This window comes from Epinephelus lanceolatus, chromosome 2 (genome assembly GCF_041903045.1).
Source record: "Epinephelus lanceolatus isolate andai-2023 chromosome 2, ASM4190304v1, whole genome shotgun sequence".
Taxonomy (NCBI): domain Eukaryota; kingdom Metazoa; phylum Chordata; class Actinopteri; order Perciformes; family Serranidae; genus Epinephelus; species Epinephelus lanceolatus.
Window position 1 is genome coordinate 20,820,182 of NC_135735.1, and position 24,548 is coordinate 20,844,729.

At 41.7% G+C, this 24,548-nt stretch overlaps 1 protein-coding gene across 2 annotated transcripts in view; it reads left to right on the forward strand.

Annotated features, from left to right (window-relative positions):
- ankrd11 (ankyrin repeat domain 11) overlaps positions 1-24,548 on the forward strand; it is a 117,283-nt gene that overhangs the window by 1,008 nt on the left and 91,727 nt on the right. The window lies entirely within an intron of this gene.

Consider the following 24,548-nt stretch of genomic DNA (forward strand, 5'->3'; position numbering starts at 1 on the left):
CTTGGGAGCAAGCAATTGTAGTGTAATGTTTGGCTTAATTTTGTTGCATACTCTCAGGTTTAGCACCAAGGGGCACCTGTAATATCCAGAGTAACAACTATCATCACATTGTTCAAGGAAGTGCAATAATAACATCTAAATGTTGCCTATTTTTTGCCTGTTACAACAGCAGCAGATGTTTGGAAATCGATCCAAAGCAATACTAGCCTACCTGCTTTTCCAGTTAAGTGTGCACAGCGTCATAAATTCCAGTCATGAAGCACTATGTCTTGTCCATTTGCTGGTCTCTTCCAGCACTTAAGTAAAATGGATGTGCTACAAGCCTGTCCATAAGGAAAGCAATGAATTAGATTGTCAGATCTAAAACCCGTGAAGAAAAATTGTGTGCTTTGCAGGGACTATTTAAAGAGCAGTGTTTTGAAATTCCCACTGGCTGTATGAATTCATCAGGAAGTGTCTGTATATAGCCAGTAGACTAACAGTAGTGTATATGGATGGGTAACTGTCACAATTACTTTAGTTAGTCCAGTGGAGTGTGTGTGTTTTCCGTGTTAAAGAACATGTAAATGAGGACACAACATGGTGGGATTTGAGATGTGCTGTAGAGGAAATGGAATATGGAGGAGAAGCTCTCCACTTTGGTGCAGTACCAATGCTGAGGAAAACACTGCAGTGCCGCTGGTGGTGTTTTCCACCAAGATACTGAGAGTGTTTTAGCTTGTTGGGGCGTTCATGTTGACTACACTGCAGAGGCAGTGATGCATATCTCTGTCTCCCTTGAGCTTGCGTAGGTCCTATTTCTCTGTGCTATAGTTAAAGCCTCAAATGGAATTACATGCCCTATTCTGTTATACTTGAAGAGGGTGTGTGGGATTTGAATATAAACAAAGTGTTTTGGCAGAAATATGAACAAATTTTTATCTTTAATACATCACCACTGATGTGTTTACATCGTGAATGTAAGATAACCCACACACAGAACAACAGTCTCGTTGCAGCTGAAGTTTCTCTTTAACACATGAGGTGCAATTATCGTGTCACTGGATCTGTCAGTCAATTAAAGAGTTTATTATTTTGTTCTTTGACATAATTTGCTGTACACACATTTTTCAGAGGTCTGTTATATAGTGGGGACTTGTATGCCTTTATTTAGTTGTTTTCTTGTGTTGGATCATTGCATTTGACTCTTAATAGCCAATCCAAACCAGTAATTAGAACCTATAGTGGGAACATTGAAATGTCATGATTGTGTTTACAGTAAATGCAGCATATTTATTCTATCTTCTACTAAGAGTTTTACTGAAATAGTTTTGAGTTTAAGTCAAATATATCATGAAGATAACTGCCACACTTCTTGGCACTCCAGAACTGTGCACCCCACCAGGATTCCCCTGAGTGATCGCTAGATTTTGCCCCGTTTCCTCTAAGTAGCACCAGAGAATAAAACCATGTCTGTGCTTGCAACAGGAAATGGAGTTCTGCTGGGGTCAGAAAGATCATGGCCTGTGATTGTAGCTTGGGGTTAGATGTTTTATGTAATAGAAAGACTGGCTACATTTCTATGTTTCTGCTCCTCGACTGTTTAACAGTGGCTCTTGTGTCTTACAACTCTTCAGACTTCGATAATGGCAGTTTTACCCAGATGCAGGAGATCTGCTGACTCGTTTGCAGCACACCAGAGGTAGTCAACCTCTGGTGTGTTTGCACGACAGCCCATTGTGACGGTGCTGCAAACAATGTATTGTCTTAAACATGCCTGATTGCTTTGTTTCGGCACATTGATCTTCAGACCCTCGAAAAGCCTATATACTTCTTAGGTTGTCTACCACATAATTTTTTGTGGCTGACTAAAAGGCTGAGTTGAAGACGAATACAACTGAGTCAGTGCATCATGACAAAAACACAACAAGAGAACAAGACGCTCTTGATTGCTGTGTTTGGGTGCCTTGACAGTAATGGTTGCACAGGACAACCAGATTATCACTGTGGCCAAGTCTGATGGTAACTCAGGATTAGATGTTAGAATACATGTATTCATACTGAACCATTCGGTACTAGGCTTTCGGTTCGCTATGCAAGACAAACCTAACAATACATTGAACTGTCCTTTAAATGTAAAGATTAAACTGTGTTTAATCTAACTTTCTCAGTGCCACTGCGCTCAATGAGGCAGCCCACACGTCAGAACAGGCAACATGCTGTCTGTCCCTCCCACCCCCAAACCAAAACATTCCTCTCCTGTGAGACACGCTGGGAGGCACGCTACATTAAGCTAGCTCGTTGCAAGACAGTTAGTAGCCCCATTACCAGACCAAAAATAGGAGATCCTCTGATAATCTACAGGTCTGGTGTTTGGAGCCACTTTAGTTTCATTTTGGTGAATTATGAGGACAATGAGGACACCAAGCCAAAGAGCGAACAACCGCAGAGCTACAGACTCTCCTCAGCAACTAACCCAGTAACGTAGTAACATACATGACCCCTGAGCCGAAGTACAAGCCTCTGTGCAGCGACAGCCTCTCTATAGCAGCTAAGCCAGCAGCACACACACCCTCCGAACTAGGGAGTGAGAGCAGCTGAGCGGTTATTAATATTTTGATTTTCGCGTGAAAGGATACGTTTAAGGTTGTTTCATAAATTTGTGTCATTGAGTTTGTGCTTATTCAAAGGTAGTGTAATGACGGGCTTAATAACTTTAAAACAGGTATGTTTTTACAGTGTTGATTTCTTCCTTTCCCTGCATAGAAGAGGCAATAAATAACAACAAACACTAAGTAAACAACACTATAAAAACACCGGTATCAGTATTGGCCCAGAAATTCAAAATTGGTGCACCCCTATTAATAGCCAGTCTGAATCATCAAAAAACCCACTGTCATATTGTTTAGTAGATATCATTCTTCAGATAAGACTCTGCATATTAACTTTTCAGCTGCACAGTTTACAACACCCTCATAAATGACCACAACGATCAAACTAAAGAGTGGATTGCAGGTCATTTTTTTGCCTATTGTACACTACACCACATGTGCTTGGTGAAGTCTGTTGTATGTGTGCCTGGCAGTTTATATGTTCTTAGTAACATTTGTCAGTGAGTTTTGGCTTACACTTTACAGAGGATCATTATAGTCCAGTTAAAAGTGATTAAAATATGGCAACCAGTCTGTCATCCTTGGCAACCAAAAGCTGATTGTTGGTAGCCAGCCTGGCACTTACTTAAAATTAACTGTTGGCCCCTAGTTTGTATGGATTGGTCCCACCACTTTCTTTTTCTGTTTTTGATGGCAAGCAGTCACCTTTGTGTGGATTGATTGTTCTTTTACCCAAGCCTGCAGCAATTGTTCATCGTGAAAGCTAAGATGGCAACCAAGAGGTCAACAATAGTTTTAAGAAGGAATGGTTATATTTCGGTGGTTCATTTGTGCGTTTAATGTATGTAAGAAGTTGTGTTTATTGTAGATGTTTAGTTTCAAGGTATACAAGACTTCTGCAGGTTTTAGTTTTAGAACACGTATTATTTTCATAAGGGCAGTACAACTTTCAATGCTGCACTGCTGTTTTTTTTTTATAATTGCACGTCTTTTCATTCAGTTGAAACATGGTATTTCTACAAAGTTGAAGACAGGTTGAGACTCTGGGCCCGCACACACCAAGCGGACGGTTGGCCTGGATCAACGTCAGGCCGTCAGTGAGCGTCTATTGCCCTAGTTTTTGTGGTGTGCCGTGCACTGTTGGCACTAGTCAGCTCTTGTTGCCTGTTTTTCAATTGATTCAGTTTGTTGGATTGTTGATTGGCAGTTGATCTCTGTGCATGAGAAGAGAAACAGAAGTTAGTAAAGTAAATACACAGCTGAAGTCAACAGGGTGTGAGATTGAATCAAACTTGTTACATGACATTAGATTATTTTTTTAGCCATTGGGCTCTTTGTCAGAAACGGTTTGTAATGTTAATGTTAGTGTTTGCTTGTGCTAGATAAACATCATTTGTTGTCTTAACATCAGGTTGTGTTGTTAATGCGCTGACTTGCTAACTAGCATCTTGAATCCATTCTGTCAGTCTTCTGGTTTTCCCTTTTGAATGACGAATACAGACTAGCTCCACCCGTTGTTAAGGAGAGTTATTTCCTCCCACGCAGGTCGTAGTCTTGTGGTGTGTTCAGGTGCAACTTCTTGGCAGAGACACAGATGACATGAGGTGACACAGCAGTCGGACTTTCATCGCCACTAGTTCTTTGATGTCAGTTTGGTGTGGCTGGTCCTTTACCCACCAGGGCGAAAAAGTAGACTTTTAGCATTTCACAGGAAGTCTTATTCGGAGTAAGACTTACGGGCACAGGCCCAAAGACGGGCCTGTCGCCATGATTCAACCTCTGGTAAACAGGTTAGGTAGCTATAGGTTCCTACCAGTTGTGTATGTTGGTGGTGATAACATAGAAGAGTGCTGATACTATCCGCTGTCCCTTTTGGCCAGTTAGCTTTCTAAAAACAAGCAGGGTTATATTTCAGTAGCAGCAGATCCACTTGTGGTCTAGCAGCAGGCTAACAGCACCATTAATTACATTTATTCATGGAAGAAAGTTGATTTAATAAAAAAAGACTAACGCATTTAATCAGATGAATTGTTTACTCCACATTGAGGATTTTGTTAGAAATTTTCAAACTATTTTTAGGGTGATGACAACAGACATTCAAGCTTCATTGGAAAACCTCAGTTGAAGATTTCAGTGTAGAGAATGGACATTTGGTATTGCCGTAGTTTTCATGTCATTGTAAATTGTATACCAGTTTATGACCCCTGTGGTTAATCAGTTAATTAAAATGTAATTGATAATGATATAAAAAAATACTGTTTTTATTTATTTTTTTACTTAAGGTGCAAGTATTTCACGTAAACATAAGTTATCTGTTCAGTGTCATCTCAGTTTATTTTTATAAACATTGTTACTTTTGAAAATGGCTAAATGCCATTACCACCATAATACCCAAAATTATGTGTCATCTGTAAATAGTATATCGTTTGTCCAGTGATAACACCATTTCCCCTTCTGTCCATAACATTTCTCCATCTAGTGTCAAGCTTGGAGTTCTCTGTGCCCTGTGTGTTTGTACATGCTTAAAAAGCACCTTTATTTTGTGCCACAACCTGCATTGAATTATCAAGTCATAAAGAAGTAAAAATGCGGTTATGGGTTGGGGTAAGCCTACCTTTCTGCTCTGCACAGTAGGGCTGCCACTAGCGATTATTTTCATTGTCGACTAATCTGTCGATTATTTCTTTGATTAGTCGACTAATCATTTCATCGAAAAATGTGTTAAAATGTTGAAAAATGTCGGTCTGTCTCGCCCAAACCCCAAAATTACGTCATCTAATGTCTTGTTTCATACTCACGCCAAAGGGTTTCAGTTCACTGTCACGGGAGAGTGTGTAAAGCTGCCAATATCTGAACGTAAGAAGCTGCAATAAGAGTATTTTGGGGTACTTTTATAGTACTTTTCTATGAAAAATGACTCAAACCGATTAGTCGACTAATAAAAAAAGTCGCCGATTATTTTAATAGTCGATTAGTCATCGATTAGTCGACTAATCGTGGCAGCCCTACTGCACAGACGAGATAAACTGTGATTCACCAGTTTAATGCTACGTAGCTTGAATCTGCATGTTCATTTTGTCTATTTTGTCAAAATATTTCCAAACATCACTCTTATATCTGGTCACTAGGGGTGTAACGGTACACAAAAATCTCGGTATGTACCTCGGTACACACGTCACGGTTCGTTTTTTTTCGGTACAGTAATGAAAAAAATAGACAGCTATTAAATATCTTTTACTTACTGGTAACCTTATTAAAACATACCACCACAGTAGTTAACTCTTTTTACACAATTTTTGAATGAAACAAATATATATAAAATCCTGCTTTTTCACATTGTTTGAATGAAAATAGAAATATAAAAGTGAAAAGTAAAATCCTGCTGTTTTTTTTAACACATTTTTTTAATGAAAAATATAAATATACATTTCTGCTTTAACAGTTTTACTCAATTAAAATAAAAAGTAAGGTGCAGCTGGTCAGCTTTAAAGCGGAGATTTACGGTCGGACTCGGTCCATCACTCAATTATGTCCGTCGGGGAACTAGATATTTTAAATGGTTCGGCTCGCAAAAACGGAATTAAAATAAAATAAAATAATATCCTGCGCCCAATAATTCGGTACAGGGTCGTGCCGAACCGAAAGTCGTGTACCAAACGGTTTAACACAAATACATGTACCGTTACGGCCCTACTGGTCACCATTCTGCCTGTAATGTCAGAGCGAATAATGTCTGGTTAAAACCTAACATTATTTACAGTGCGAGCAGAGAGATGCAGACATTGTAATGCCACAAAACTAATAAGATGTGTAGGCGGCCGATATAGTAAGCAGTATATTGTACAATTTCTTCCTTGATTATTGCTGAGAAACCTCCTTATTGAGGTCCATTTTGAAAAGTAAAACATCTCCTTGTGTGAGTTGTAAGAGGGGAAAATAAGCCTTTAGCTGCAACTCCAGCACCCACTCTGCCTGCCCTCTGTCCATGAAGGCTCTCCCCTCCCCCTCTCGTGCTGAGAGTGTGGTCCTTTTAGGTAAACAAGCATGGCTACTCCTGTTTCTTGCCTCTCTTTGTCTGTCTCTGCTTTTCTGTTCTTCTCTCAGTCTTGGTTTCTCCCTCACTCCCCTCTATTCATCCCTGTTTGAGTTGTGTAAATCTTTTATAGCTGCTGTTCCACCAGCACAATCTCTGCGGATACTCAAATGGCATCTGAAGCCCTTTGAAATTCAGCCTAGTCCTTTGCCCCCTCCTCTATCCTCGAAGCAAAATGGAACAAAATGGCGGGCCCCAATCCTGCTGTTTCCCTCAGGGACTGTGGAGCCTCATTTTGGGGTTTAGGAGGTCCTGGTGGTTGATGGTGTCTTTAACTCATGTTAGGTTGTGCTTACTTCCTAGCCTTCCGCTGCACCGCTCTTGATAATATTTTCTCTTCCCCGAGTCTCTTGCACATCAAAGGGAAAGGATCTCAATTCTGGCACACTGCTGCTGCTTCTCCAGAAATGTGCTTTTTTTTTTAACAGACTTGGCTTTTGATCTCTCTGATCGAAGCTTGGAAAGGGAATATTTTGTGCTCTTGTTTTTAAGGGAAATGTACTGATATGCTTAATCACAATTTCAGGTATGCAGAACATTTCAGAACTTCACACAGAGTTTGATATGTTTTGCCATTCTGGCATAAATATATAATAACATGGGCTGACCAGCAGCTCAGCTAGTTTGTCATATTGATTTAAAGTATTCAGAATCCCATAATAAGAGTAGTGTTTCTTTCATTAAGGTGAGTAAACATGCATATTTGAAGACTGTAAAAGAACCACTGAAAAACAGAAGTAGCAGATTTATGTAAAAGGCTGTTTGGTAGGGAGTTTGGCTTCGTAGAGCCTGGTCTGAGCTTGCAGTCTGACTGGGATGTCTGTGTGGGCCTGGAGGGTACCGTTTGATTACACTCTTAGTTTCATTCTGAATTACCCCAAAGAGGCTCAGCCATTATACTGTAAGTCTGAAGTTGTCTAACATTGTGAGCTCAGTGAGTAACTTTGTTAATTGTTGATTATACCTGCACATCTTTGTCGTAGTTTCATTAGTTAACATATTTGTCATTGACCTGCTACTATCAAAATTCCAGCAAGGTGACTCAAGGGTTTATCTTATGGAAGAGTGATAATAGGTGAAAGTCTTGGCTAATAAAAGCACCTTCGTGTGTGTGCCTGTTTTCCACACTGACAGAACCTGTGTAGGTGACGCTTTTAGGCAAATGGCAATGTGCCTCAGTCCGGGCAGGCATGAATTAGAGGGGGTAGAAACCTGGAGACAACAGTTGGTGTTTTGATTGGATGTGCCGCTGAGCAGGAGGCTGCATGGGGTGATGTACTATCCATACGTGGCATTGGAAATGTTGTGAGGTTAGTCGGCCAGGTCTGGGAGCTGATGGCAGAGACAGTCTGTGATGTGTCCCTCTGGGCTCGGCTGTTCTGGTCTGCTCAGCCTGTTGCTGACACACAAGGAAAAAGACAAGACAGGCTTGCTCGCCTGGACCCACTTACCCTCTCTGTTTTTCCTCCTCAATCTTTCCATGCTTATCCAAAGCTAAGGTGGCTCGCAGTTTTTTTTTTTCCTCCTAAAAACCTCCTAGGAAGCTGTAAAACTGATTATGGTGCACACATCACAGCAATAAACTGGATCTTTTCTGATGCCATTCACTGTTAATGCGAGCTCATCACTTATGCCCCTTTTCCACCAAAATTAGCATGTATAGATAGTTTCATTATTACTCGGTTGCTTGGCTTGTTGTTTACTTCCTGTCAGCTACTGCATCAACAAACTTTCCAACAGGAAATACCTATTGAGATTGTCTCTTGTCAAGTTTGAAACAGTCCATATTTGGGGGTTTTTAAATGTGGGAAAACCCGGAAAAAATGGGCGATAGTCTCTTTTCCCATTGCCAGTAGACCAGGTTCTGCAGTACACAAGTATGCCTGCCTTTTTCTATTGGTTTGTCACATATGGCATCACAGACACGTAGGGCTGGGCGGTATGACCTAAAGTTCATATCACGGTATAAATCGAATCCCTTCACGGTAACGGTATATATCGCGGTATAAATTTAAGTGTAAAAGTTATAATAGAAGTGTTTCTGAATGCGTTTTGTAGTCCCTTAACAAAGCTAAATTGATTAAAAAAAACAACAACAACAAAAGCAAAGATATAATGTATTTTTTAGAGCATTTATTGTGCAGAATGCAGATCAAAACATTAACTCACTCACTCACAAGTTCTCCAGCAACACATGTTGCACATGCTACGCTAAATCACGGACGAGAACCAGCTCCTCTTGCTCCGCTGTCTCTGTGCTCGCAGCCATTTTCACACTGAGGCAGGTGCGATGACGTCATCGACGATAGGACGGTAGAGCACAAATCTCTACTGTGGGCCAAATTTATATCATTTCTACCGTCTACCGCATATACCGTGCAGCCCTACAGACACAGCAGAATGCAGGTTAATAAACAGTAGAAAGCAACACTGAGGCCCGAGAAAATGTCTCGGTGGTTACTTGTTTTTATATCTGTTACTTATTCAGTCTCTGTTTTAGGAGGGTGAAAATTAGCCAGTTGGAGTCGTTCGAAGCTGGAGTAACTAAACACCTGTGGCTACTTTTGTCTAGTAGGAAAGGGAATATATTAAACCTAGTTTTCACTGCTAGAGACAGAAAAGTGTAAGGCTTTTATTGTAAAGTAATTCTTACTGGCAGAATAATAAACAAGGTTAGATAGATGGTTATCATTTATTGAAGTAGCTGGTCTATCCAAGCGTCCCAGCATAGATTCAGACAAGGCTCTGGCCTCAGTAACCAGCTAACCTAAGTGACCTGATGAAATCATTGTTTGTCAGATAAGTTTTACAAGGTGAACTGGTTAGGTGAAGAGCTGCAGGCTGTTATTGCAGGTTGCGCAACGAGTATCTGCAGTGCCTGCCAGGTGTCGGGGTGAACTGATGGTAGGACACAGCACCACCAGCGCTGAAGTCCTTTTACTGGAAATCAGAAATTCTGTTTGACAGAGTGTCCTCCACTTGTGCATGCACACAGCATTAATGTTCAACACTGTTGATCACACAGTATTGCTGTTACAGGACTGACACAGCATTGTTTGTCTTGAGTAGTTAAATTGCCATGAATGTGTGTATTCAAACATCTTGACAGAAGAATGATGTCAAATAGATGGTGAATATGACATGTGAAAGCATTTCTGATCCCTGTCACTGCAGAGACGGAACAGGATTTTGTGTCCTGTCCATAACCAAACTTTGTCACCCTGAGATAAATAAAATATGTGTTGGATTTATTGCCACTTTGAGAAATTGCTTCATGCCTCACTACTGTGGTGCTCCAAGGCAAACAGCTTTATCAGTTTCCTATAGGCACTCTCGTGCCCAGCCCCTCTTCATGTTGGGCATGAGCTATAAGCTGAGACACGGGGTAAGGGTGTTAGGATAAAGTGTTGGGTGGGGGAGGGTAGAGGTGGTGTGGCCTGGCTGAATCTCAATCACCACGGCCCTTCAGCAGGGCTGGCCTTTTGATGGGCCAGCTGCAGCCATTCATCCAGCCATTTACATTGAAATGCAACAACAGGAAGGGGGAGGGGAGGGCTGTGGGGGAGATGAGCCTCTGCGCCTGTGCGGGTGGGATGTGAATGAAAAGCAAAGGCATACCTAAATACCAAAGAGATGAGGTCCGTCAGTCGGGGCCCATGCCCCTGCTCACCAATACATGCAGCCATACTTTGTTTCCCCCCCAGCATGCTGTGGGGCAGTATACTCAACACAAAGGATCTAAGCACCCTTTTTGACCAGTACATGCATTTTCCCCACTCAGCTCTTTTCTGCCTTTACAGCCAGGCGGGTGGCTATAAAGAGGTTGTGATTCATCCCACTGTCCGTTTTAACAGCACTCTACTGTTACACCTATTGTTGATGCTGCTTTTTGTACTTTGCCTTCTTCATATTTCGTGGGTAATTGCCTTCAGACGGATGATTTACTCGTGTGATGTCTTTATCAAGGCTTATTTGTAAAGCCTGTATGGGTTGTGGAGTTTAAAATTCTTGTTCCTGGCTCACTGTAATGGAGGTCATATTGTGCTATTGGCTGGTAGAAGATGCCTGTTCTGTAACTCATTAGAGGCCTCAGACACAAACTGTGATTCAGACAAATGAGGCCAGTGTGTCATTTTTCCGAGTTCATCCAGCTTTCCAGGATAACTTGAATGTCCTCGGAGGTGTGCATGTGACAGTGATGGAGAGGCATTTGGTGAATGTGTTAGAGCCATGTTCAGACCGGCAGTAGCACTGCATCAAAAACTACAGCCTTCTCATTAATTTCAGTGAGACCACTGTGTTGGCACCCCACCTGTTGTAAGAAACAGAGAGGAAACTGGAAAAATACTGTGTTGGCTGGTCAAATATCTTCAAGCCACATCCAGGGAAGAACCTTTTGTAAAATAAATGACGTAGATCAGCTGTTTACTTGAGATCATTGAGATGGATGGTCAGGGTGCTGGGAGCTCACTTGGTGGAGCGTGTGCCCATGTACTAAGGCCTTAGCAGCAGCCCCTGGTTTGAGGCTCTTAGCTGGCCGTCATCCCCTCTCCCACCTGTTTCCTGTCTACCCTCGGCTATTCTATCCAAGAAAGGCAAAAAGTAGGATAAATGATTGTTGCAGCAAGAACTTTTCACAATTGCAAAATCCCCTGTCATAGTATTATGCACAGCTGTGCAGTATTTGGGCTTTTGACACATCTCTGAACTATTGGATCTATCTTTTTAATTAGAAATACTCATTAATTTTTCATCTTCACCGGAAAAATGCCCCCACCAATGCATCTCTTTGCATTTTGCCTGCTGACCTAAGCACCAAGATAATTTTAGGCTATGCACCAACTAGAAGTTTCATTAGAAGAGGTCTCATATTCAGCCAAACTTTTGTTTTGATGTTGGCCAGAGTGACACTTTGTTCAAGTACTCACACTACAAGACTGCCAGTTAAAATATCAAGCGTTAGATAACAACTGGGACAAGCCAGCAGAGGTCAGGAGCATGGGAGGACAGTTATAAGGGGCATGCTGACCCTCTAACAGCGATGACACTTTGAGGGTCAGCAATCGTTTTTGCCACCGTGTGGATTCTGAACACAATTATGGGATGGCAGTGTAAGAATCACAATGTCTCCTTGGCCTCAGGAAGGTTTGTGCTTGAAAGTGTTTCTTTAATCATTCTTCTCTGTGTTTGCTGTCCACACTGAAACACCAAATAAAAGAAGGGCATATATCAGAATGCATAAAAGCAGTGTTTCTATTGCAGGTATGCAACCTGTCAACCAAGGCCAATAATAATTTCTGAGCTGCTGCATTGAGAGCAGCAAAAGAATCACTATTTCATGCCCACAAAGTCTTCTGACAGCATAGACATAAAGATTTGTCAACAAAAACATCTGTACTGTGTGATCATCACTTTACTTGATCTTTGAAAAGCTGAAAGCTAGCAGATAATCTGAAGACACAACATAAGAAGCAAACTGGCAACACATACGGTGTTGCCAATTTTAGCTCACCCGTTTTTCTTATTTTCGTCATTGCTGTATCTTGTCAAACTACTGGGATGTCACTTTGGCAGCTGGAAATTTTGATGGGCATTTTTTGATGTTAAGAATTGCTCAGTTCATCTAAGAAAATAGTCAGTGGTTGCAGTCCTGAAATATTTTTTAACATAATATTGTCTAGTATATTCTCACTAAGTCACAGAGAAGATGGAAATAAAATGTCCCAACTCTTGTCTTGGTGCAGGGATAGGAATTAGCCAGTGTGTTTAACCAGAGCAGTCAGCAGGGAGTGGAAAATCACATCATCTTCAGTCAGCCTGTACAGGGACTTTCCCTCCTGAATATGTGGCAGCCCAGAGTACTTCTTAAAGCTACAGGCCAGTATGTGTTTGGCCCTCGTATCGAGGCTTGTTCGTCCACATTGTAGCCTATACGTGTCACACATTGTGAAAGCACCTCACTGGGTTATTTGTTTTGCCCAGAAAGGAAGCAGTCTAAACGAGAAGTGGAAAATAGGAGAACAGGAAATATAGAAGACATTTTAAGTTGGCCTAGAGCTACCAATAATCTTTCCAGCATTTCGCTGTGTTTGTCTGCCAAGGCTTGGAATAGTCACAGATCTGTGATTGGTTGACTAGAGTTAACCAGACACTGATCTTTAAAGTTCTTTTGATACCAGAACCTTCTTCCCTATAAACACTCTGCCTTGTTTTTGTGCCCATCTGTGTGTTTGTGTGGGTGTGTGTGTGGTTGCGTGTGTGCCTGTGTCACTCATACTCCCTGCAGTGAATCTTTTTATAGAAACAGCAGCCAGCAGTGTAATCTCTGGTGTGGATGTAGGACAGTCTTTTATTCCTCCTCATTACTTATGCAAAGCCAGTTCTCACCCACAATCACTGCATTGCCTGTTTTGAATGTGCAGATTTCTTAGAAAAGGGTTATCAGTCAAATCATAGCAGTGGTTTATATGTTTCAGCACATGTGTTACAAGTTGTGTTTACTTAATGTTCCTGCTAGTCATTTCCTGGAGCACAACCATTTTTTTGTTGTGAATAAACATTTCCTAGCTTTGAGGTACCAGTCCTTTAATTACACTTAAAATTAGTACAGTTTAGAGCTCCAAGTTTTTTGGCGTGGACTCAGGCTGGGGGGAATCTGAGGCCCAGTCCACACAGGCACTTTTGTAAACATAGCTTTGTTTTATGCATTGTGGCCTTTCATGCATGCGCAAACTGCATTTGACATAAATAAAAACAAACCTTGTGTAAAACTCCGTCCAGGATGAAGATTTACTGAAAACTCTGTTTTCATTGTGACGTGTAGACAAGGAATACTGAGTTTTGGGCTTGTAATGGCAGAGTGTGTGCCGTTATCTCATTTGTGAGGCATCTCAAATGAGGTGGCATTTTGTGCACTGGTGGACAAGGCCAAAATAGTGCTAGTTCTAACCTCGCTAACAGTTTTTTTTAATATGTTTATACATAAACACTTATTTTCCACTGTATTGAGGAACAGAGGCGTCAGAATGCGCTACAGAGGTCACTGCTCTATGTAGCCCTCTGATAATATCTTTTTTTTGGTTTGGCATGGTTTTGACAGCACTTAAGTTGTTGTTGCATTTTTATTTGAACAAAAGCTTTTTTTATTACTGTGTGTGGATGGGAATTTTTTGGAAATACAGGAAGGGATACCTCAGTTCACATAAATACCTGTATCTGTGTGGACTAAGCCTGAGACTTGAGAGTCTGCCACTGACAAGTATAACATTCATGGTCTGTAGTTTCAGAAACCACACCTCAGAGGCAGGTAGCAACATTGGTATGGAAGCATGGGAAATTATAAAGCAGTAGCTAGGACTGGGCGGTATGGCCTAAAATCAATATCACGGTATTATATTGGGGGGATGCGGTGACGGTATGATATCGCGGTATTGTCTTCTCTCTTTTTTTTTTACACCTTAAATAAAACAATTTAAAAAGCCATACAAGTCTAGGATGGAAACTATTTATTGTCAGAAGTAAAACGGTTGCTAATCCATCTATTATTGTGTATAAAACATTATATAGTACGTATAAACGTTACAGGGAAGAGGGAGGGCCGGTGGCTCCCGGGCCCCCTTCTCCTGCGGGCCTGGGTTTGGTGGTCGGCCAGGCCACCTCCATCACGTAGGGAGGTGTGTGAGGCTGGCTGGCCGCCGGGCCCCGTTCTGCCGCCGTAGCCGGAGTACTGCGGTATGAAGGTAATGTTAATCACAAAAGCAGCGGCTCATGTTTACTGCGTTAAGTTACCGTCACCGCGAATACCTAACTGAGGCAGGTGTGATGACATCATCGACGATAGGACGGTAGAGCGCAAATCTCTACCGTGGGCCAAATTTATATCATTTCTACCGTCTACCGCATATACCGCGCAGCCCTAGCAGTAGCCTAGAATCAAAGAAGAGGCATAAAAGGAAAAACTCACAATGTACAAGTTAGAGGAGATGACAGGAACACATTTCACTGGAGTTGCACCTTGTATGATGTCATGTGAAAAATAAATAAATGACAGTGATTGATTCATTGGTTGTAGAGACGTCAGTTTCCAGTAGGTGGTTACTAACAGGATAGTTTTGAAGAAAACAATAACATGAAATACAATGGGCTGTTCCTTTTAGTCAAGCGCTCCAATGATTCAGTTAGCTTTAGGACGGCATGTCAAAGTGCTGTCCATTTAGAGCCGGTGAAATTTTAATGTCTTGTTTTGTAAATGTCTTGCTTTGTATTTTGTTCTGGCTCTGCTTACAGACAGCCAGCTAGCCTTGTTGACATGCAGACACATAGTGCCACTGCCCACCCTCCAGTCTCTACTAGTTAGCTAGCCTTAGCCGCTCCTCACTACACACCACCTGGGTCGGGGGTGGAGCTAGCTAGCAGCAATGCACAGTGGCGTTGCTGCGGAAAACCTCTGGTCTCCCCCCAGGTAGTTCTAGTGAGTAAGTGGCTTCATTTTGAGCTGCAAAACCCTTTCAGCATTGTTAACTATATTGGCGCTACTAGCTGACAATGCTAATGGTGCTAGCAGAAGTTCTGCGGGTCAACATTGAACCGCTTACTTACCAGAGCAACATGAGGGGAGACCGAAGACTGGGCACAATGTTTACACAGCAACACTGTTGGGTCAGGTTGGCTTTACTAGCGTTAGGCTTAATGCCGAATGAGTGGCGCAGCTAGCTAGCTCCCACCAGATCCAGATGGTGCACAATGCAGTAAACTAAGAAAAGCAAAATGAACCCATAGACCAACATGTGCAACTGGTTAAAAATATTCTCTGCGATTAAGCAATTAACGGTTAACCTTTGACATTTGACATTAGGCAACGGATGGCTTACTGCATCAAAATGACATCCGTCTTGTAGTGAACTCTTATGGTTTGGATATTAAAGCCTCACTATTCAATTGTGCAAAGAATGAAAAAACACAGATCCCCTAAATGTTAAATGTGCACATATTTTACTTTAAGCATTTGGTTTCACACTTTATTTGTCAGTGGCTTTGTTTTGGTTCATATCGTATTATGCACTCGAAGGTTTTGATCTGAGAAGTAATGTCTGTTTTTGTGGGCCATGTGGCACTACTGCTGAACATTTTAGGAAGAAATGTTCCCTTGCAGAAGGGTTCAGAATTGAAATCTATTTAAAGCTACAGCTGTTCCATTATGAATGTTTTCCGTATTTAATTATTTAGCAATAAGGGGCTAAATTTGGAGTGGGTGGTTGATAGGGCAATGGGGTTTTGGGTCCATCAACATAAAACGAAGTAACACACTCTCCACCTTGCTGTTTTGCACAAACACACAGACGTGCTCATTGTACTCGTGTGCAACATATCTGTTAAATTTCATCATAACACCCTCTGTGATTCTTGGACAGATTAGATCGTCTGCTGAACTCAGCCCTGTGGCGCACTGTTATGCTGCTCTCTCACACACTTGGCTCGACTCACCCCTTGTCCTCCCTTTCCAACCCCCAACACCTCTGTTTTCTCACCACTTTTGCTTTCACTTTCTCTCTGCCACATTTTTCTCCGCGTCTTTACATCTCGGAGCCCAGCACTACGTTTGCACACTGCATCCTCACATGCTCGTCTCCAGTCTCCCCTCATTCTCTGACAGTCTCCTCCCCCATCTCCACCTCTATGCAGTAGCCCTCGTTCCTCAGGAAGCGCTGCTTGCAGGAAGCTAAGGGCGTTGGACCTAACTCATTGCCTTGTTTCCTCCTTTGACAAAAATCATAGTAAACTATGCACACACACTGACAGCTGTGGTGTTTTTCCGCTTCTAGTTTGCTGCATTTTGGGTAAAGTAATGGAGGACAATTTACTTGCCATGCCTTTTTCTGTTGCCCCAAATGTAGGCCAAACCTGCATGTGTAAGCAAGCAGTTTTTTTCTGCCGGAAGACTGATGCCTAATCTTAAGGTGTTGGCCAAAATGGAGTGCAGATTTGATATCTTTTCTTTTCCAAATCAGCATCCGTGTACTTGAGTGTGTGGAGTTGATTGAGGTTGTTATTCTGTGTGTAAGGTAGCAAGAGGCTGGCTACTTATCGTGTAACTATAAAGGTCAGTTCACACAACTGTAATTTTTAGAAATGTGTGCTGCACATTTTAGACGTCAGGTAGTTGTCTGTCTCATTAATAGATATGCTTCTATTTCTACAATTGTGCTTTACATCAGTATGTGTCCGGCTAGTTTTTTAAAAGCTGAGCCTGAGAGGGCTCTTGTTTACTGTCTCCACATCTTTCTTGTCTTTGCATACATTTAACTATGAAGCAAATAGTCACTTAAGTGGATAAATTAGGATTCTGCTGAACCAAAACATACATGATTTCTGAATATCTGTGTACTCACAAAGACGCCGCACCTTGTGTGATACTCCTACCAGTGCTGTTCTGGTGTTGTATTAAATGGCCACCATTCGGAGCCCTGTATTTTTGTGCCCTGGTGTGCACATAGCTGCAGTCATACCTCCATAGAAGTGAGTGGAGAGAGTTGTCCCTTGCTTTTCATCTGTGAGATCAAAGCCCTTTGCAGCAGACCCTTGTGTGATTTTTCTTTCCCCTCCTCGGAGTGAAAGAAAAACCTAATATACACAACACTCACACTGTGTGGGCGTGTGTGTGTGTTCATGGTATACAGTCCTTATTGGCAATCTGCGTGAGCAGTAGTAGCTCAAGTATATTCTAGCTCAGATAGTGTTGTTATGTAACATGTTTGTAACATGACAGTTCTTTAGAGTGTTTTATTGTCTGTACATACACATGTATAACCACAGACTGTCATAGTGATTTCCCCACTCTGTGTGCTTTGCAGTAGTTTCACACTGCTTCAATTCATGCACACCCTGCTCTGGCGCTTAGACAGCTTTCCAATGAGGCTGAAATGAGAAATCTTAGAGAGGAACTCAGCCATATTTGTGTGTGGCTCAAGTATGTCAAAAGGGAGAAGAGGGATACTGACAGTCGAGCCCGGCAGAATACGAAGAAGGTCTAAAATGGCTCCTTGTCAAGGTGACAGTAGCATCGTGAACTATGTGCATACACTTGCACACGTAATAAAGCTAACACCCCTACACTGTGGATCCATACAGTCTGATAATCTTTCTTGTCGTGTTTGCTGCGTATTGTAAAGAGGCATGTTGTGCATTGAAGAACACTGAATTTGCATTTATAGAAGTCTGAGTTTCACATCCCTATGTGGAAGCAGAGAGCTGGATTTGTAGCTGAATACATGATTTAGTATATGCGTGGAGACAATGTGTGTCAACTAAAGATATTTATTAAACGGCTACTTTATAACTGGCTGAGAATTGTGTGGGTGAACGGATGGCCACAGGCATTCAGAACCAACACAGTCGACGTGTTCTGTGGTGTTTGAGCATGTGCGGGTGTTTATGTCGATAATGTACCATGTGCTGCTACTCCTCCATTTCCAATATTCAAAGAGCTGTCTTTCACTGCAACCATGGCAACAGAAAATGACAAATGGCAGAACTGTGGAAGTGCTCAGGTTGTGTGTGAGGCTGAATGACAGAGCAAGATTTCTTGATAGAAAATCAAATCACATTGTCAGTGAACAGGCCGGCTGGCCTTCACTTACTGTATAATACCATTGTTAACACATCGAACATTTAGTTGCAAGATGATTAATGAAACTTTGCTATTCAAATATAATTCACCATCCTGAAGGCTGAAGTGTCACATCCCAGCTCAATATGCAATATCATGAATAGGCATAGGAATACACAGTGGTTTCAACCACTAGACACTGCAGAGCAGGTATTGGCATTCGTGAGAACGTGTGTTCTTGTTTTTTATTGGATGTACAAAGCCATTAAGGAAGACCAGCAGATAAGATTGATTGCTGTGAACAAGTTCCGTAAAGCTGGTCTACTACAACAGCTGTACAAGTGATGATAACCAATCGTAATCAAGAAATGAGTCAATTTTAGAAAAATTAAAAAGGAATTTTTCCTAGGAATATCAGTTTTGTTTTTTTGACGGCCTGACACTCCTTAATTTTGCATCATGACTTTTTAAGGTTTTGTGTAGGAAATGTCTTGCCTTATATTTTGTTCTGGCTTTGCTTATAGACAGCTAGCCTTGTTAACATGCAGAAACATAGTGTCACTGCCTCCCTTTAGTCTCAACTAGTTAGCTAGCTTTGGTCGTTCTTCACTGCACGCCACCCGGGTCAGTTAGGAGCTAGTTAGCGGCACTCAATCCCGTTTACCACTGTTAACGCCATACCAGGAGTGGGATGGAGTTGCTGTGAAAACATGGTGGCCACCCAGTGGTAGCGCTGGTTCATTTTGAGCCACAAAACATCTTAAGCATTGTTAACTATGTTAGCACTATTAGCTGTGCCGACTATGTTAATGGTGCTAACAGAGCTAACAGTGATAACATCGTTAGCTAGCCTTGATGTGGCACAGACGATTCCAGTCGCCTCTGTCAGCTCTGCTATGTTTGTCCTAAAATTGGGCTCTTTTTGCAGTCGTGCTTTTGTGGTTTGTGTTGGACTGTGGTGGTGTGTGTTGGACTGTGGTGGTGTGTAGCTGTGAGTTACTCATCAGTAATAGGAATAAAACTCACTAGTCTGTAAACTCTCCTCCTGCCGAATTCTGCTAGCTAATTGCTAGCTAGCCAGATCGAGGTTTTTAAATGCAAACATGAGTAAACATCAAGGAAAAGATAGAGAAGATGGGCACCAGCTAAGGGACGCATCCTGTTAGCCATTGTGCAGGTGTTGAAAAATGAAATTGACAACCTCTGTGCCACATCAGTTACCAACAGGATATCAGCAACTGTAATATCCTTTGATTCACCAAGAACTTAGCTAAATCCTGGACAGAGCAGAGGACTCTGGTGAGAGACGGAGAGAAGCTGAGTGCTTTCGGTGAAAAGGGACTGGTGTTACAATGGAAATGAAAGGTGCTGACCTGGTCCTGCTGTGGATCACTGCAGCCGTTCAGAGGGAGCTGCTGTGCAGGGTTGCCCATGTTCAGGAGGAGCAACCATGTGGCTGTCTTGTTAATGTCAGGATGTGTGGACAGTTAAATCATTCCACAGCCAGAAACCATGAATTACCAGAACCATCTGGAAACATGGACAATTATAAAGCAGCAGCCAACGATGTAAGAAGATGCAAAAAAGGGCTAAATTATAGTGCACAAGTTAAAGGAGCTGATGGGATCACATCTCACTGGAGCTGTATTTTATATAATTCCATGTGACAAAAAATAATTGATTGATTGATGGGTAACAATGCTAAAAAGGAGTTTTGCAGCTAGAAATTGAACTGCTTACTCACTGAGGCGACCAGTGTAGAGACTTGGGGGCGGGCACAGTGTTTCCACAGCAATGCCGTGAGGTCGGGAAGGCATTAATAGCGGTAATCGCCAAATTAGTGGAGTCGCAAGGTAGCTCCCACCAGACCTGAGTGGTGCACATTACAGTAAACAGAAGTAAACTAAAATTAATGTATAGACTGACCTATGTATTTGGTCAGAAATATTGTCATCAGTTAACTGATTAATGGTTAACCGTTGACATCCCTACTATGTCTAAGTAGTGTTTGCTACGGCAAGACTTAAGTTATGTGATGTTGGAACGAGAGAGACTGAAAGCCCAAGTGTGTGTGCTTACCTGAAAATGCTTAATAGTTGTGCACCAAAGCTGTGGAAAGGAGTGCTTTGACAACTCATGGAAATTAAGATCCATCATTTAGGGCTCTGTGTGTGGGGAAATAAGAAAGCTCTTCTATCCTGGTTTATTGTTTTCCATAACACCTGACGAGGAGAAGTCATTAGAGTAGCTGGGATGTGCCAATGGAGAGAGCGAGTCTGAAATTGAATGCTGCTTTTCTGGAGCATCAACCGGTATCTGTACTGTAAAACAGGACAGTGGTACATTCTGTTGCAGGGCAGCCTAAGTCCACCCACGCCATCCTACGCCTTGTTGACACTGATGTGTAGGTTTATATAGAAAATAATAGGAGAGGCTGTTTTGATGTGCATCTTACAGGAGAGTGTGTTCTGGATTTAACACATGTATTTGAAGCCAGAAGTGTTGCAGGTTCAGTGTGCGAAATGGGCATATGTGACATTAACACCACTAGCTTAGAGCAACTGCTTGGTATCGTTGCTTTTATCATTTGTATAGCTTGATTAGAAGTGCAGAAATGATTACTTTTGGGGTTATTTGCTGCCAGACAGATGCATCGGGCTCTGGTGACTTGTGATGGGCACTGTCATTGTTTTCGACATTTTACACAATACATGATATTGACTAATTAAGTATTGAAAAAACTGATGCATGAAAATAATTGGTAGTTGTAATGGTTGGAACTGAAAGCTTGTAGATATATCGCTGATGTGACTTAGCAAATCCGGACCTGATTGTTCAGTCGTTGACATTAATTACATAATACATCCAAAGACATGCTCTGTGCTTGGCCCCCTCTGCATTATCATGTTTTGTCTATGCTGCAGTTCTGGCCCTTGCTGCTATAACAGCACTGCGACAGGTGCTACTTCCTTAAGCATAATGTATGTAATCAAAAGATTTGAAAGACCAAAAAATAAGCTGTACATTCAGATAAACAGGGATCGCAAACATTTTCTCAAGTGTTGTGTCACAGCAGTTGTTAAATGGTCAAATTACCATTATCAGTGGTCATAAAAGGAACTCTTTGAGAAGACTGCACAATATATTAGCTGAAGGAGAAACGTTATCTTTGAATCAGTAGGATAGAAATGGGGTAATAAAGATTGTTCTTACATGTGTATCAGAAGAGTTTAGAGCTTTGTATGTCACTGAAGTTGTGGGTACTGTGGTGATATCAATCACAAGTATAACACCATGGTATTATGAGCACTGTGTATTAAAGCTGCACACTAATAGGCATTTAGCACTGTATTTTGAATGTTAGGGCAACAGAGTATGGTGGTGGTGCACCATCACATTATTGTTAAGCCGTAATAATTTACACACAATTTAAGAGTGGAAATGTATCTGTGTACATTCTTTGTCAGAATGTGACAAACCTAGGACAGCCTGCAGCTAGCTGCTGTGCAATGTCTATGGAAAGTTGCAGCCACCACTTTAAGCTGTGGACGTTTGATTCTGCAGTGAAGTGCGGCAAAGCTGAATGTTGGGGATAGTTTGAATTTTAGCTTCAAATTGCAGCCATAGAATACCCATAGCCAATCAAATAGAGTCCTGTGACTCTTGCGACATGTTGACCTATGTTACAAAGAATTTCGTCCCACCTGAAACACATGAACACGCCTCCCAGGACCAGAAAAAATTTAATAATTGCAGCTTAGTGTGTTTTGCAGCATTAGGGGCTTAAAATTTTTCAACTTTTCCCGCCCTGGCGTTCCCACGTGGTACTATTGTCGGCACCCCTCTCTCAAAGACAACCAGAACGCTTACAGTGTTCCTCAGAGCCTAGCAACAGGGCACTTCTTCTTTTGCCGGGTAAAGTTTCCACAGTTACTTTCCTTGTTCATCTTCTGCCATTATCTAGGATAGTAACTGTAAAGAACTTGGATAGGTACCGATCACTGTTGGGGTAAACAGAAGCACTATCCTAGACGCACTTCCTTTGTGCTGTAATTGAGCCTTCATTTTCCCAGGAGATCGTATCCAGTGGGAGACAGAATTGCACATCGAAAGTGAGGCTTATAGGAAACCCATCCAGACACCAATGCTGTCATTATTCTAACACACAACAAGTCTTACTAGATTGCACAGCCCTGGTTGTAATCAGTATTCATGTCTTAGTGCAACATGCATGCAATTTGGTTGTACCTTTATTTTTTTAAATGAATCCCTGTGATCAGGAATTGTTTGCAATCTCATGGATGTTTCGCCTAGTCAGATAGGATTGTACCTAGCAGGCAAGAGACTTTTTTGTTGAGCTTTTATCTTGTTGATGAGGCCTTGAGTTAATTGAATTTAGAAATGATTAATGTTTATGAAGCAGCTTTGAACAGCATTACTATGAATGCTCCAACTGCTGTGTTGTTATTGCCATCCTTCATTTTCATTCCAGCTACATCAGAGAGAACACTCTCGGTGTTATGTATCGGGAATGTTTAAATGGCACAGGCTGTATATTGAGAACACATGCAAGTTTCAGGTTGAGGCCAGCATTTGAAAAGACATCTTTTGAATGTGAAGATTTTTTTTTCTCAGTCCAGAGAGCTTGTTACCTTGACAACAGCAGAAGATTCGTAGCAAGGGGAACTGAGCGAGTGAGCTGAGCTGTGCCGAACAAACAAGCGCTGTCGCTAACTGTGTCACGAGTACTGCTGCTGCTGCTGCCTTCTCATTGCAGCCCTTATCCCCTCCCTTCTCCTCCTCCTCCTCCTCCTCCTCCTCCCTCGCTTCTCTGCCTTCATTTAATATCAGGCTTTTATTTAGCTGGTTTGTTGTTCAGCTGGTATCCACCCATCCCAGCCATCTGACAGACTCACCTTTTTATCTTTGTTATCTAGACAGTTTTTTTTCTCAACTCCCTGCCCCCTCTTTCACCCCTTCTCATCCTTTCCCCTGCATTTGTTTTTATTACCTCTTATTGCCGTCTTCTACGCTGATGCTTAATCTTGCACTAGTGTGTTTTTAGATCAACTGATTCGGATCGGGCTGGCAGTGTGCTGTCTGTGTTGGTTGCTCATGCTGGAGATATGGAGGATCAGTGTGCTGTGGTCCCTCCCTGCAGAAGCCAGGCTTTATCAATAATGTAGATGTTTTTGAAGAGGAGAGGTGTGGTGTGCATCTCTTTTTCTCTCCTCCCCCTGGCCCATCTCTCCCTCCCCCCAGCTGTCTCCCCACACCCTCCAGTGTCAGATTTCCCCTCCAGTGTTTGAGCATAGAAGAGCAGATGACTGAATCTAATTAGTGAAGATATTACAATAAGCTCCGATACCTGATGCTTTGACATACTGCAGGCCGAGCCCAGGCTGTTATATCGAGCTGCTGTTGCTTCCTATTGTTTGTTTGGTTTAGTGCTCAGACTTAATGTAGGGGTGGGTTCATCGACATCACTGCACTGAACCATCACTGAGCTCTCCAGTGACAGCCAAACCCACTAGATAGTATAAGCACTGTAGCTGCATTTAGACAGTATTTTACCATCAAGGTATTTTTCCATAGGAGGTTTGTCACCAGGGCTGCAACTAATGGTTAACTTAACTGTTAATTTATTATTTTCTTGATTAATCTGTTAGTTGTTTGGTGTAAACTTTCAGAAAATGGTGAAAAATGTTTCATTGTTTTTCATAGTCAGAGATGACATCCTCATATGTCTTGTTTTGTCCACAACCCAAAGATATTCAATTTGTTGTCATGGAAGAGTAAAGAAACCATAAAACATTGACTTTTAAGAAGCTGGAATCAGAGTTTTGCCTTTTCGCAGATTAATTGATCACCAAAGTAGTTGGCAATAGTTGGCAATGGCAATTAAACGATTAATCTTGCAGCTCCATTTGTTACAATGACGTGAAACAGTCTAAATTTGTTAGTTTGTGGCAGATTTAGACATTTAATGGCATATATTTGGTTAATAAACATTTTTCAACTGTCTTGCCCCTTCATTTACTATTTACTTTTCTCTCTAAGGCTAGTTGGGTACTCATAAGTTATGTTTAGACGTCAGTAATGAATTTGAAAAAGCTAATTTCAATGATTCAATAGCACATTGCTTTGACAAAATGATGGCATTAATGTGGATTGTTATTATTTTAATGTGGATTGACAGATTAGTTATGTCATTTATTTTTATTCATTGACACAGACAAATTTATGATTTTGTTATAAG